At 43.9% G+C, this 16,830-nt stretch overlaps 1 protein-coding gene across 1 annotated transcript in view; it reads left to right on the top strand.

Annotated features, from left to right (window-relative positions):
* LOC144772260 (uncharacterized) overlaps positions 1–16,830 on the top strand; it is a 71,317-nt gene that overhangs the window by 15,216 nt on the left and 39,271 nt on the right. Inside the window, exon 2 of the mRNA XM_078656482.1 lies at positions 3,694–3,751. The gene's annotated coding sequence lies outside the window, so the exon portion shown is untranslated. The remainder of the gene's footprint in view (positions 1–3,693; positions 3,752–16,830) is intronic.

Genomic DNA, 16,830 nt, shown 5'->3' on the forward strand with positions numbered 1-16,830 from the left:
ACTTTCAAACCAGACACTCACTCCACCCGTCACAGTTTTATAACTACTTACAACTCCGCCACGCGCTCAGCGTACATATAGTAACAGCCATGTTGCTTCCAGAGCACAGCTCCTTAGAAGCTCAAATCACAATGGGCGACTTGGGGAGAGGGGTGGTATGACACATTTATAGCTTCTTAACTAACAATGGTCCCACCTCCCTTGACCCACTAAGAACTAGATGGGAGGCCTGGCTGTGTGCTTTGGAAGACGATGACTGGAGAGATGCCTTGATGGCCCCCAAGACCATCACTGTCTCAGCAGGACTCCGCTTGGTCAAACTATACTATCTACATACCTGGAGAAGTGTGGCTCAATGGTTAGAGCGGCAGACTCTGATGCAGAGGTCTAGCCCGGGACCAGGGTTCAATTCCCCACCTCGGCGGGTCTTGGGCTCAAAATTCCACGGACCTGATAATTCTCGCCTCGGTGCCTATTCGAATCATGGGTCCCACTCTGCAACTCTGGGCAATAGCTTGCTTAATCTAGTAGTGTGGCTCACTGGTTAGAGGCGGCAGACCCGAGAGCAGAGGACGGCCCGGGACCAGGGTTCGATTCCCGGCGCGGCAGGTTTCTGGACCAGGGTCAGCAGACTCGATAATTCTCTCGCCTCGGTGCCCACTCTGATCAGCGTTCACACTCGGCAACTCTGGGCATTAGCTTGCCTCATCTTCACTAACGGCCCCACCAGACCGCCGGGGATGCCTGGTCTCACCCTGGAGAGACCCATTAAGGGACCATCTCTCAGGGAAACCAGGAAGGGTTTCGCAGCGGTCGAAGCGCCTTGGGACCCTACGGGTAAGTAGTGCGCTATATAAATGCCTATACATACATACATTACATACACAACGCTAAGGATGCCTGGCCTCCACCTTGGGGGTGCCCAGGAGTGGACACCTCACAGGGAGAGCCAGGATGGGTTCCACAGCGGTATTCGTACAAGCGCCTTGAGACCCTTGCGGGTGAGTAGTGCGCTATACAAGTATCAATTTACATTATCTCACCCCTGTCCGCGTACATAGGGCAGGACTAATGCCACACCCATCTTGTACACGATGTGGGGCTGAGCCCGCTGATTTTTTCCGTGTGGTATGGTTTTGCCCCCTCATAGCGTCCTATTGGGAGGTACCTCACAACCCCTTGAATATACCACTAGGGATCACAGACGGGCTGGACGGTTCTAGAGCAGACAAGTTATTCTTAGGCACCACCCTTGTGCAATGGCATGGAAAAATCCCGTCCCGCCTAACATAACCAAATGGCGCAAAGGAGTACTGTACGAGGCCAGGGGATGCCCGGACAATCATCTGAAAATTTGGGGCAAATGGTTGGGACTGGTGGGTTAATCAGTCCCCCTGTCTTTTCTGGGTCCATTCTTATGTATCATTCGGAGGGCGGAAATACGACAATGTATACCAACATAATGTTTTACTCTCCTAATGTCATCTGTAATTATGCTGGTGGAAATGCTGTGCTGTTTATACTCAGGTTCTATTATTGTCTTTTCACAAAATCAATAAAATTGACTATCAAAAGAAAAACCTGCACAGGGACTCCTTGGCTTATCATAGCCAGGTTTCAAAGAATTGTGCCTTCGTATTGGTTTAAAAAGTACCATTGGTAAATGGTAATATACTCCAGTGCATTTGTAAGAACCAGAGGGATATTTACTCTGTAAATTCTACTAAGTGTTTAAAATGTCTCCCTCCAGAAAATTTATAAACCGATTTAATGCTGCCATATTTCCCTAATGCCTTGTTTCCAAAATGTTTAAAATTAATATTATCGAGTCTCTGGCAGTCTTTTCCTGAATACATGTATGATTTTACCATTTCAATTGGTGTTCTACCTATGTACCAACTAAAAGGGTGACAATGCTTTCTTCCCTTCAGATCCATTATTTTGGCTTTAGTGATGTTAATTTCTAAACAGTTGTTTCCTGCATATTCATTCAAAGCTTTAAATTTATTTTTAAGCCTACTGAAGTACGATCAAATAAAACCTCATCACCTGCATACAGTAATACTAGTAGATCATGAATTGTATCCCGTGGAAGGAAATTCCTAATATTTACAAATTGAGTGGGGAGATCATGAAGATATATCGAAAAAAGAATGGGAGGCCTAGAGACGGCTCTGTTTTCGGCGGTTATTTGTCTGAATTGTTTGTGTTAGTCCATCACTTCTTCCCATTAATGCTCTGCAATAGTGGGGGAATGCAATTCTAAAAATAGTTTTAACCTCTTCGACGCTGATGACGGCTCCCGGCCGTCATGAGTCATGGTGGGCGTGTGCTAAAGACGGCCGGGAGCCGCCATGACCACTTACGCGATAAGAATCTTCAGCACTGCGGCGGAATTCACGCCGCAGTGATGAGGTTAATAAATCCGATGGTATGCTCAGTGAGATCTGTTTTTCCCAAAGGGTCGGCGTGTCCACTTTGCAAAAAACTTTCAAGAAGTCAATGAAAGCGCTATAGAATTTGCAATTTTCTAACCACATATAGTACATATTAAGGTCTGTACAATTGCGATGCTAACCATTGCAGAGTGGTTTGGTCGGAATACAGCCTGTACATGTGGTCTAATTCCTTTAGACGAAGCCCAGTCCCAAAGATTTTTCTAATATGCTGGCTGCAAAGATCCTTCCTGATGCATCCAGAAGAGTAATATGGCGATAGTTGATCAAGAATAACTGATAATCTTTCTTTTGGAGAGGTATTGCAGTCTGCTATCCAGAGATGACTTTTACGAATGCTTATGTAGAGATGAAAATGTTAAAGGATTCAGATTCCACAGATAAGAGTAGACACTGCTCTAAAGAAGTTATATTCTGTGTCCAATCCTGACATGAGGGCTGGCATCTATGCAGCATGTATGTATCAGATGATGTGGACTTACCTTAGTAGCCCAAGGCCTCGCAGAGATATGGACCTACTTGAGAAGCCCTTGAATTGCCCCGTTGTGATGATGATGATGATCAACTCCGTAAGCCCAATAAGACAGTCATGAATACCTGATCTCTTCCATGCTGGATGCCTTTCCCTCTACCCTGTTTGTGGATATCAATATGTCAACTGTAGATACCTGTGATCAACTAGTCTTGTCTTCTGAAGTGGTGCGTCGTGCACGTATACGGAAACGGTGCTACATCTCACCTGGGGATTCTAGGATCTTTGTTTCCTCATGTTATTGTACACAATGTCTGCACAAAAGGAAACAGAGGTATGTCATATGCATAACATTCCACTAATACAATAGGCGGTTATGCAAAATACCGAACAACCATTAGCAGATCAATCACCTAATATCTCACGAAGTTCCACTTGTTGATTTAGGAATGTCTGTGATATTTGTACAGAAATAGACCGTTAAGCACACTGGCTACACAACGAAGTAAGTGGTATTATTAGTCACTGGTAGCAGCTGGAAGCAGTGTTAGTCTCTATTAGCAGCGTTAGCCTCTGGTAGCGGAATATGTTTTTGGTGACAGAAAAACATGAAAATATGAAGAAACACTGTCCTTGATCTGACACTGGCTACCATCTTGATGATTTGCTTGCTTTTATAGTTTTTTGCAACTTAATTTAGTGTGCATGTATGCGCGGTGCGTGGTACCTTACCTGACTTTAATTGGTTGTCTTTTTATCTTTCAGATTCTAACAAAATAGTTGTCTGGATGCTGTGGGGTGAAGGGTGCATTTCCATGTTCAGGTAAGTGTAGTGTCTTGTGCATAATAGAGCGCGGCACCCTTATTGTTCCAAATGGACTCCTTAGCTCAATGACGTAATTGTTTGGGTGGGGTTGATAAATTCATGATGCATTACGTTTCAGTTTATGGTTACACTCTGAAGAATGAAGACGTGTAATAACCAGCTCTGTGTGTGGCGTGATTCATTGCATGCTACCAGTCTAGGGGGGATGCTACACTAATGATGATACTTGTTCTCTGGTAGGCTTGGGCTCCAACGTTGAGTTCAGCTCAGGCTGGTGTCCTTGAGGTAAAACATCCTCTTTGTGAGAATGCGAACACCAGTGACAGCACCCAGCCTCACTCAACATGGCCACCAAGATCTCGCAAGATCTCAGGGTCCGATTCACAGAACTAACTTAAGACAAAATCCTAAACTTACTACTTTTGGTATTCACAGAAGGAATTTAGTAGTAGTAAAGTTAGGATTTTGTCTTAAGTTTGACTTAAGACAAACTTAAGACAGACTTAAGACAGACTTAAGTTAGGATTTTGTCTTAAGTCTGTCTTAAGTTTGTCTTAAGTTTGTCTTAAGTCAAACTTTAGACAAAATCCTAACTCTACTACTACTAAATGCCTTCTGTGAATACCAAAAGTAGTAAGTTTATGATTTTGTCTTAAGTTAGTTCTGTGAAACGGCCCCTCAGCTTGATCGTTACATAGAGCGGCATGTAAACAAAGGAAGCATCCAGTGCTCTGCAATAACAGAAGGAGCATGTTACCAAATCATACAGAAGGTACAAAAAAATATAAAACAATGGAGCACCCTCACACTGCACCCAAAGGCATACTTACATTGTTAGCGAAGAGTGCATTCACGCCGTGCTCGGGGGTATTCGGTAGTGCTTTGAGGGGATATTATCTAGCACTTAGTGAAGAGAGTGTTTAGGGGCAGAAGCAACATTGTACTGGGGTGAGATGTGAGTCTCTATGTTCAGAGGTACATGATCAGGGGCATGATGCACACAGCGTTCAGGGGTATCATCGGGGGCATTATACACACTGTGTTCAGGGGCATGATGCAGGACTTGACTGCATGAGCCAGAGTTATACATCAGGCTTTAAAGAACTGTTCAAGAGGGATCTGAAAGTACAGCTGCTTTAGAAGATCTGGAAGGACCGTATGATTTTTTTTGGGATATCTCCTTCCATGTGGTTAGAGCAGCAGTTCTTTCTGATGGAGCTATGGTAGTGCCAGTAGGAACATATTTCTGAGAGACTGGCAAACTGTTTAAGCACAAAAGAATACAGCCCTGCATCTACCTTTCGAAGAAAACAAGATTTTTGGTCTTGAGCTTGAAGAAAGACTACATAAAATATTCAAGGAAAAGAAACACTCTTCTTAAACCCATCAGTCTCATTCCTCTTCTTTTTAGGCAAAGTCGGTCTAAATCTTCATTTAGACACCCCCTATAAGGGAATCTAATTACAACTCAAAGAAACAAAGAGGAAGAAGATTTAAGAATCAAACCATACAGAAGGCCTGCTTCCCTAACGAATTCCCAGTACTCCAGATTATGGTGAAATTAGCCCAAAGCGACCAGTTGGAGGAAGGAAAAAGCATTTCATTTTACGTGAGATTCTTGGATTCTGGAAGTAGTAGAGGAAGGCTGCAAATGTTGAAATCTCTTTCCTCCTCCATCTAAGAGAATCATTCTCAAGATCGCTTTTATGTTACAGCCATGAAGACAGCAATTTATGCCCTTGTTTTAAAAGAAAGCAAACACAAGGAGATGATGGAAGGAGCGCTGAAACTTTTCAGACACTCACATCCTGGGACCGGTTTCGGGCTAGCACACCCCATCAGCCAGGCTAGCTTGAATCCAGTGGCAAAGTGAGCAAGGGACCCACGTCTGGGAATACCCTGCCAAGTTAGGGCGAACAAAGCAAACACAAGGTGATGATGGACGGAGCGCTGAAACTTTTCAGACACTCACCCCCAGTCACATATCTGGGTTGAATCCTTCATCGTTCTTTAGCTCACTTCGCCACCCAAGTTCAGACCCATCTATATGCTATTCAGTCTTGACCCTATGCCTCATGCGAACAGTTCAGCCTGAACTGCCAAGCCAGGTCTTCCCTGGCCTGAAAATAAGACATGTGGGCAGCACTCCACATCAGCCAGGCTAGCTGGGAAACAACTTTTACAATGCAACTTTTACAATGCACTACCATTACAATGAAACTTTTACAACGCAAAAACCATTACAACGCATGTATTTACAACCCATGTTTTTACAACGTAGGTACCTTTACAACGCATACCATTACAACGTAAGTATTGGTAAGTATATAATTATATTTAAAATGTTATAGGTTTGGGTTTTTGGGTAAAGGGGTATTTTTAGGGTTCAGGGTCAGTTTTGGGTTTTTGAATAAAGGGGTATTTTTAGGGTTCAGGGTCAGTTTTGGGTTTTTGGGTAAAGGGGTATTTTTAGGGTTCAGGGTCAGTTTTGGGTTTTTGGGTAAGGGGGTATTTTTAGGGTTCAGGGTCAGTTTTGGGTTTTTGGGTAAAGGGGTATTTTTAGGGTTCAGGGTCAGTTTTGGGATAAAGGGGTATTTTTAGGGTTCAGGGTCAGTTTTGGGTTTTTGGGTAAAGGGGTATTTTTAGGGTTCAGGGTCAGTTTTGGGTTTTGGGGTAAAGGGGTATTTTTAGGGTTCAGGGTCAGTTTTTGGTTTTTGGGTAAAAGGGTATTTTTAGGGTTCAGGGTCAGTTTTGGGTTTTTGGGTAAAGGGGTATTTTTAGGGTTCAGGGTCAGTTTTGGGTTTTTGGGTAAAGGGGTATTTTTAGGGTCAGGGTCAGTTTGGGGTTTTTGGGTAAAGGGGTATTTTTAGGGTTCAGGGTCAGTTTTGGGTTTTTGGGTAAAGGGGTATTTTTAGGGTTTAGGGACAGTTTGGGGTTTTTGTGGTACAGGGGTACAGGATAAAAATAAAGTAAAATTAAATTTTAATTAAATTAATTAAATTAAATTATATTAATTTCAATTAATTTACATTTAAAATATTATTATATACTTACCAATACTTACGTTGTAATGGTATGCGTTGTAAAGGTATTTGCGTTGTAAAAACATGCGTTGTAAATACATGCGTTGTAATAGTTTTTGTGTTGTAAAAATTTCGTTGTAATGGTAGTGCGTTGTAAAAAAAATGCGTTGTATCGTCATACATTCGGCTAGCTTGAATCCAGTGGCACAGTGAACCCGGGACCCACGTCTGGGCATACCCGGTGCACTTAGGGTGAGAAAGCAAAAGACACAGTTAGTGGACGGAATGCAGAGCAAATCTAACATTCTCCCCAGTCAATAGATCTGGGTTAAATCAGTCTTGACCCTGCGCCCATTGGGAACAGTCCAGCCCGAACTTCCAGGCCATGTCCTCCCTGGACTGGAAACAAGCATCCTCGGACCAGTTTCGGGCTTTCAGCCTTCATCAGCCAGGATAGCTTGACTCCAGTGGCATGGAGAGCACAAGACCCATGTCTGGGCTTACCCGTCCCACTCGGGGTGACAAATGCAAAAAGAACAATTGAAGGACAGATGCTGAACAATGTCAAATATTCACCTCCAGTACAGAGATGTTGGCCTAAATGCATAGTTTTTCGCTCACCATCCTGGGACCGGTTCCAGGATATCACCCCATATCAGCCAGATTAGCCACTCAGAAAACAAGGATGATTGTTTCGCCCCATGGAGGACCTGGCCTCGTAGTTCCGGATGAACTGTTCCCATGGGGTGCAGGGTCAAGACTGATTTACATATGGCTGGGTCCAAACCGGAATGGCGAGTAAAAAAACTATGGATTTAGACCCAGATCTCTAGAGTGAATGTTTGACATTGTTCAGCATTTTGTCCATCAATTGTTCTTTTTGCGTACCGTAATGTGAAGCATTACAAGTAGATAATATGGGATTGGATATGCAATAATGTAGTAGCAAATAATTGTAGAATAATATTCATGTAGGTTAAAAGGTCAGTTGGCAGTTGGATTGTCAAGCCAGACCTATCAATCCATGTCGTTTAATGACTGCTCTCCTCCGATCCGTGCTGCTGTTAGAGAAAAACAACATAAAGTATCTAGTTATCTTAGACAATTTAACAGCATGTGTGTGTTCTTGAAAGTTCAACCTCGGGCAGCTGGATAAATAAACACAATGATCACAGCTGTGTGGAGAGAAAGCTCTTTTTGTGGAAGTGCACACCTTTTGCCTAATCAAAACATGTACTCCAGGCTCACAAAGTGTGGGCGAAGCCAAAGCCCCTCTCCTGGAGTTCTCACATAATTTTCTGGCAAAAGCTGCATTGTTAAACCAGGCCATAAAAAATATGCAGAATTTGAGACTCTGCTGTTTAAAGCAACTCTCATGTTTGCATTCTTTCTGGCATTCCCAGTCAGTAAGCTAGTGTCGCCATTACACAAGCTGATAGGAAGGCCTGTTTGCAGGCCGCAGGTGTGTGGAAATAACAGTCACCAGCTTATTTAGAAGACCCACGGTATTCTTCAAGACACTTATTCACAGCTTTAGTTGACATGAGACCAGTTGAGAGTCAAGCATTTCTGAGACATGCAGATGTATTACCTTTAATTAGGTTCCAGTTTCAGGTTGTTGTTTGCTAGAGTCTATACAGGGCGGGCTTGAGGCAACTCATTAAGGAAGCACCAACCGTGTCCAAGAAGGGTGCATTAGTAGTCTTCCTCGCTCTCTTTTAAATTGTTCACTCATGCAGGCGCTTGCGAAATGGTTTTCTCTGTTGCATTTTCTGCATCTGTGGCCCATTGCCAGGCATGCGCGGGTATGTGGAAATTCAAGTCCGCATCGATAGCATGTTCTTTCTTGCTTCTTTCTTGTTGGTGGTGTATTGTCTCTCTTCTCGACATTTCCAGTTACGCGGTTTGCTTGTTCCACTTTTCTTGCCTTTCCCAGTTCCATCTGTCTTTCATGAGTTGTTGCTCTGGCCTCCGCTTGGGACATGGTCAGTATTTTCTCGAGCGAGGCTGGTTACTTCAGAATTTGTGCGCGGAATTCCACTGACTGACCGCCTTCAATGATGCACAGTCTTATTGCTTGTTTTTTGTCAAACTTGTCGAATTCGCAATAGGTTACTAGTTTCCACAGTCTGGTTGCGAAATCGTCGAGGGACTCTTCTGCTAGGTGACATGTGGTGTTGAACGTGCACCTCTCGAAATCTACATTTGTCTGTGAGACACTTTATTATTCCCTTGTATGTTGCTGTTTGATCGCGGGGAAATGTAATTAGCAGGTCCTCAACCTCATCACCTACAAAGTTTAAGAACAAGTCTATGTTCTGGTCATCTGTGTATGCCTTGCAGTTGGCACGCATTTATCGTCCGAATTGCCTTAGCAATCTTTTCCACCGAATGCCTGTTTGTGGTTCTGACAAGCTGAACGGTAGTGGGGTGCGGAAAATTGCGTTTGCGGTATTCTTGTTGCTTATGTCTTCTGTCATTTTGTTATTGTGCAGACCTTCTTCTCCTTACTCTTTGTGCAGTTTCTTCTTTTGCTGTACTTGATTTCCCTTCTTTCTTGTAATTTCTCTTTATTTCTCCTTTATTCTTCCTTTTTGGGCCTTTTTTTGTGTTGCATGACTTCAAAGTGGCCGCCTGGCCTTCTCCAGCTCCTTATGACCCTGGGGCTGATTCAAGGCCGACCCTGGGGCTGATACAAGGCCGAGCCTGATTTGGGGCTGATACAAGGCCGACCCTGTGCTGGGGCTGATTCAAAGCCGACCCTGAGCTGGGGCTGATTCAAGGACCATGAGCTGGGGCTGATTCAAGGACCCTGAGCTGGGGCTGAGTCTGGAAAGTACAAGAGCTGAATTCTGCCTCTATTCGCTCCAATGTTTGTAAAAAGAGCAGTTTAGGATTACTTTTTGAAGGAATTCAATTTTTTATTCACCGTTTTACAAATCTGAAAGGGGGAAACTACTGATTTTACACATTTCAAAGTTGTTCTTGGCTTTGAAATGATAAAACTGGTCATCCTGGTTAATTCACTGGTCTGGTGGCAGTCCTGTACACAGTACTGAATACAGTAACATTATTCGGGATTATGAAAATGGTCCCACTGTTGTTTCTTTACTGCGTTATATAATTAGGTATATTAACTTCAACCCAGTAAACAAAGGAGACATTTTATTTTATTGATTTGTTCACCTCATGAGGGAAACCTGTCTCGTCAGCTGTCAGCTAGGTCAAGAATAGAGAAACTCTGCTCTTTAGGTCTGGGTGCCAAACGCCTTGGTGTAACAGGAACCCTTTAAGTCCTTGGCTGTTAACCCTGTACCAGTGCCCCATTAATAGCTGCTACAGAGAGGAGAACAGCTTTGTATCTGGGTGTCCTCCTAAACACATCTTTGTTGAAGCCCGGAATGAGGATCAAGAGAAAATGAGTTAAAGGTCTGAGGACATGAACTTGAGATGGGGAGGTATGAGTGTTATGATTCTCACTGCATGTATGGCATTGCGGGTGTTATTGATCACAATGCACTAGATAACTCGTGACAGACAGCAATGGCTAGCTTACGAAAACACTGCAAATACAAATACAGGAAAATTAACTAAATTGTTGTCTTTGGTGTCCCAGGACATGCCTCTTGATGCATTGGCTATTTCTTATAACCGCTTCAAACCCAATGACTCCATATCTTTTGAATACTTCAAATTGTGACATAAAAGAATAATCTTCAAAATATGATCCCCTGTACAACTCATCATATGGTTCTCTGGACTGAATTGTGTGATCTAAAACAAGCCTCTGAAGAATGCTCTGCACTTGCAGTGGTACTGATTGATTGCTGGGTCACTGGCACCCTTTGGCCTGCTGTATATATTATGCTCTCTCCTACGGCAACCCCCAACAATAAAACATTCTATAAGAGTGCGTATTACTGGCTGAGTATTATCACCAGTGTTGCCTCTGGTACCTGCCATTTTTAAACCACGTATTTGCTTAAAATGTACAGATTTAAATCCTGCATAACTTGTTTTTAATCTGTCACAGCTACCCACCTCCATTCACCGCACCCTCAGCACTAGGTCCCCGGTCCACCGGCGATTTTTCAGTTTGCGTGGAGGGACCGGAACGTGCCACCGGAAGTGATTACGACTTCCGCTCACTCTCCCCAATCAGCTGCTCCCAGCTGATCGACCACACCGGCTATTTACCGGTGCCTCGCATCCTGTGCAGCTTTCGCGCCAGGCAAATACAGAGGTTGACTGTGTGTGGGAAGAGCGCCTGGGAAAGGGCTCCATACACTGGTACCTGCCATTTTTAAACTACTTATTTGCTTAAAACGTACAGATTTTAAATCCTGCATAACTTGTTTTTAGTCTGTCACAGCTACCCACCTCCATTCACCCTCAGCACTAGGTCCCCGGTCAACCGCCGATTTTTTTCGGTTTGTGTGGAGAGACCGGAACGTGCCACTGGAAGGGATTACGACTTCCGCTCACTCTCCCCAATCAGCTGCTCCCTGCTGATCTACCACACCTGCTAATTACCAATGCCTCCCGTTCCGCGCCAAAGGCAAGCCCGCCTGCGCCCAACCGCACCCAGCCGGGACCAGGGGCCAGTTCTCCTGGACCAAATGTAGCACAAATAACATACTCAAGGCATCATCTTATGGCAATCAGGAAACCGGGAAACAAGCTCTGTAGACACTGCATCTCCCCATCATCTAGGTATCGCACCTGCCCTAATTGCAAATTCCAAATCCAGACACCTGAGCTGGGTACCACTGATAAAGATAATAACTTGGAGTTTAAACTACTTCTAGTAAACTGCAGGTCAATGCCAAAGCACTATATGGAAATCAATATCTTACTCAGTGAGGAGGAGCCGGAAGCTCTATTCCTGACGGAAACTTGGTTGCACATAGACTCAGACCCAGACGTGGTACAAGCTCTCCCTCCAGGCTATCATATAGTAAGGAAAGACAGAACTTCAGGGAAGGTAGGAGGGATTGTCATCATTCTTAAAAACCACATAAAAGGGCGCACTGAACCTGATATTATACAGAACTGTGAGAGCGCGCGCTTCACACTAAGCTTTACACCCACATGCTCACTATCAGGAATCCTAATATACAGACCCCCCGGCCCCTGTGGAATATTCACGGAATCCCTCACCAACATAGCATCATCTAGGGCAAACATAGCGACCAACTTCACTATCCTAGGAGACCTAAATCTGCACCTAGAAGACCCTAAGAAAGGCGAGGCATACAGCCTTACACAAAATCTACTAGCTCTTCAACAAGGTCAGACTGTAACCAGCCCAGCCCACAATAAAGGCCATATACTGGACCCAGTTTTTTCAAACATTGATAATATATTATCACATGAACCCGTCCCTATTCCCTGGTCAGACCATTTTATAGTCCCAATAATCTGGAGATTACCTAGCCCCCCTCCCACTGACCAGTCTACAAAGGATTGGGACTGACCGTGGGCACAAATTATCCCCGAAACCTGGATGGACATCTTAACAATGACCTACCCTAGCGGTAGCAATGACCCCAATATGGCTTATGATAAGTACGCTGAATGGATTACTACATCCTTGGATGCCACTATCCCCCTCAAATGGAGGGCCAAGAGGCCCGCAAATAAAAGATTCCCATGGTACACCCTGAATATTCGTGAACTCAAGCAAAAATGTAAAAAGCTAGAGAGGGCATGGAGGAGGAACTACTGCCCGGAGAAAAAACTAAAATATAGAGAGGCAATAAAAATATACCAAACAGAAATAAAAAAAAGTGCAGGAACTAAATATTGAGGAAAAAATCAAATCAGCAGCTAACACCCCAAGAGAAATAGCCAGAATAGCGAAAACATTATCAACGTGCCCTCAGCCAGAAGGTTCCACAGAAGGAGCCCCACAGAGATGTAAGGAACTGGCAGAATGTTTTAACAATAAAATTCTTAACATATACAATGCGTTCCAACCTCCTCAGCATAAGGATACACCAACCCCCTAACAAGTCAATGGACCGGAGAAACCTTATTTTTTGGAGGACATCCCGATCATGGATTTAAATACCCTTGACAAACTTTTTGCAAAAGTCAAATCAGGATCCCCATGCGACCCAACACCTGCGCACTTGCTGAGGAAAGTCAAGGAAACAATCCTCCCAGTGCTCCTGGAAATGCTCAATCTATCCCTTACCACCTCGACAGTACCGGTAAGATGAAAACACGCGATGGTGAAAGCACTTATAAAAAAAAAAAACTTGAATCCAGAAAACTGGGTCAACTATCGGCCAGTATCACTAATCCCATTAGTCAGTAAAATACTGGAAAACACGTAAACATGTGACTGTCCAACGACCTGGAATCACATGAAATCCTACATAGTTCACAGACAGGCTTCCGACTTAACCATGGGACGGAAACGGCACTCCTAACAGTTATGGATGAATCCAGAAAGTGTTCGATCTCGGAGGGACAGTGGCAGTTATCCTGCTGGACCTAACAGCCGCTTTTGATACAGTAAACCACAGCATCTTATTAGACAGACTTAAAGAGGAGGTAGTAGTAGGAAATGCCCTCTCGTGGCTTAAATCCTTCTTGACAGATAGAACGTTCCAAGTGTTCGAAGGCAGGCACACCGCAAGAGAGATCCCACTTACTTGCGGGGTACCGCAGGGATCGTCGTTAAGCCCCACTCTTTTTAATGTGTACCTCAGACCACTGGCCGAGCTAATACTGCCTTTTGGAGCTAGTATAGTCACACACGCGGATGACACCTAACTGGTGGTAGCCCTCAATCACCCTAAAAAGAGCTCTATTGACCTAGAATCCTGCCTGGAGCAGGTGGCCACCTGGATGGACCAATCCTACCTCAGGCTAAACGGGGACAAAACGGAGCTAATGATTCTCAGAAATAAAGCCGAGGCACATTCAAATATAAGGTGGCCAAACTGTCTTGGTACCCCCCACTCCCAAAGATAGGATCAAAAGCCTAGGAATCTGGCTCAACAGATCTCTTAAACTTGACCACCAAGAGGTACAAGTAGCAGCCACCTGCTGCAGCATCCTAAGGCAACTAAGAAAGATACTGCCATTACTCCCTGATACCGTGCTCAAAACCATGGTACAATCACTGGTCCTCCCCCGGCTGGATTATTGTAACTCTTTATACTTAGTAACTCCTAACACCACGATTAGAAAGCTTCAAGTAGTGCAGAACTTCGCGGCCAGACTACTACTCAAAATCCCAGGAAAACAATCGGCGAAACCAGCAATAAATGCACTTCACTGGCTGCCCATAGCAGAACGCACAGGCCCAAAAATAAATCATATCCTCTTAACATTCCACCGACCCGTGCATAATCTAAGATCTGCCAACCTCTTCCATCCAGTGTACTGTGGTAAATAAATAATTAATTACCGGTACTATTTTTGACTACAATAAATAAACGGTTTAGCTCAATAAATAAGAGTCAAGATACGAGGTAGCCAGAGTATACAGGCTTTAATCAAGCATAACGGGACAGGAACAGGACAGCCTGCATGGGAATGGGATGGCAGCTGCCGGGGGCAGGATCTGGGCAAGAGTGGCTAGCAAACTTTAATAACAGTGCACAATATTTATAGTTAAACAAAACACATGGTATTCAATACAGTAGGCGTAGCAGTAGGCGGATACATAGACATGTGATGTAGACGTAACAGAATATGTCATAAACGGGGCGGAAACATGGAGGGGGCTACCTGAGCAGCTGGGACCTCTGACCTAGTGGTGCGCGCAAACTGGCAATGACGTGTTACTAGGGAGAACTGGGGGGCTATGACTTCTGCGCTAGAAGAGGAGACTAAAGTCTGGAGTGTCAGAGCGACATGTACCCAGGCATATCTAGTATCTAGTGTTTAGAGTACATGTTGATAGAATCCAAAAGTTATCAGGGTAAAGGCTAACAGACACTAAGACTGGTGCATGCATTATTCTACATGTAGTGCGTGTGCGAGGAATATTCTATGAATATTAATACAGTATTTCTCTTACATGGAGACATAAAGGCTAGACCATGACGGAAACTATTGATGTGATTCAGTAGCTTAGGAATGCAGAGAAGGAGGGCTGGACTGATAACTAGAATCATAACATACTCTTGGCAGACTAGCAGGCAGAGCCAGGCCGAGCCGGGCACTGCGAGGCAGGAAGTAAGTGAAGGGTCAGGGATGCAGGTGGGGGCTGTATCGCTCCTCGGAGAGGGTTCAGGAGACAGGAGCTGAATCTGAGTCCGGGCTCTTTTGAGGCCTAGAAACGGGGACAATTCAATGAATTAACGTGCACACTGTAAAACGTGGCAACGTAGGTTTACATAGGCCTAATACTCGTAGCTTTCACGAGAACTGGAAACTGGCATACTAGAGATGGACACAACTGTAATTGCGTCTTTAATCGGTCATAGAGAATACATATGCATATTAATCATGCACATATAGCATAAGATGGGGAACACGTAGGGACACAGAACATAGCAAAATTTACTTTTCCACATTCCCTCCTTGACCCTACGTTTCCATCAGGAAACATCTATATTCATGATACCATCTATCATTTCATACAGCATCCTTTGCTCGTCTCGAATTGTCTTGGAACGGGACTTAGGACTAGGAATACAAGAGGTAGCACAAATGCTGCAAATCGCAGGGCCACATTGTATACAGAGGCAGCAACTGAATATGATCATTACTGCAATACCTAGGAATGACAATACTTTCCATCCCCAGGCAGATATGATACTCCAGAGCCAACCGGACCATGTCCAGGTGCCTGGATTCTGGTGTAACTGATGGGCAATTTTATGAAGTCTGGTTATAGCTGAATAAACAGACGGCGCGTTATTAGGAATGAAAATGCAGCAACTAGATCCGATGACTCTACATGCTCCTCCTCTATCGGCCAGTATGACGTCAAGAACGAGACGATTTTGGAGCACGACAAATCTCATAGCAGATTGCTCTTCGGTTAAGTTACCTAGAGCAGAAGTAGTCTCATTCACTACTGCTTCAAGGGTTCTGGTTAACCTACGGATTAGCTTACTATTCTGGATAGGGCCTATAAAGAAGAAGAAACCTTTATTGAAATCTGTATACTGTTCTAGAGCAGTTTCAGTTTGATCGACAATTGGGGACTCGATCTCCCTCCTATGTCTAACGTGTACTAGATGTGTGTCTCTGTGATAATCTGATGGGGCTAGAAAAACTGGTGGCAGTAGGAAGGCAATGTAACATGTTCCATCCCAATCGAGGGGCAGACGAACATATGCGGTCTGACCACAAACAAAATAAGAATGACGTGAAGCTTTGAAAATAGATTTCCCACTGTCACTATACTCGACAGTAGTAGTACAATCACTATGTCCTACATGTGCGGAACCATTATTTCTGACACATAATTCGCCTTTGACTGGTAGTACTGAAATAGCAGGTAAGTCTGGAGTAGTATCAGACTGAACATTCAGGACCATAAAATTCGAAGAATAATTACCTAAATTATAAACTTCATTCTCTAGATCTAACCCTGTTCTATGGGAGAGACCTTGCTTGTCTGGAAAACATGTTCTATTCAGAAGGGACATATCATTGGAGGAGGACGTTAACGTGGACCATGCTCCACACGAAACATTATGTGAAAACGGATAAGGAAAGAGTGGCAGAACTCCCTTCGGTGTCTGGAAAGGGGGGAGTCGACCACACACCCAACAATTAGTGGCATTGCTGGTCTGGTGTGAATAGTGTAACATTCTTATAAATGTATTATTTCTCATAGCAAGACGATAGGATAACTCGTGAGGAGGCAGATCACTAAATGTGTGCTCTACTGTAGCATTAGGAAACTTATTTACATGAGAAATTGGAAAACATAAATGAAATGCATAACTTGTGCAGGTAACCATCAAACTTAGAAACAATAAGAAACTTAGAAAAACGATACATCGTATAGAATTTTGACTAACTCTCTCACTATGGGGGTCTATCTCATACATGTCAGATACCTGTCTAACCGTTTCA

This window comes from Lissotriton helveticus, chromosome 8 (genome assembly GCF_964261635.1).
Source record: "Lissotriton helveticus chromosome 8, aLisHel1.1, whole genome shotgun sequence".
Classification (NCBI taxonomy): Eukaryota; Metazoa; Chordata; class Amphibia; order Caudata; family Salamandridae; genus Lissotriton; species Lissotriton helveticus.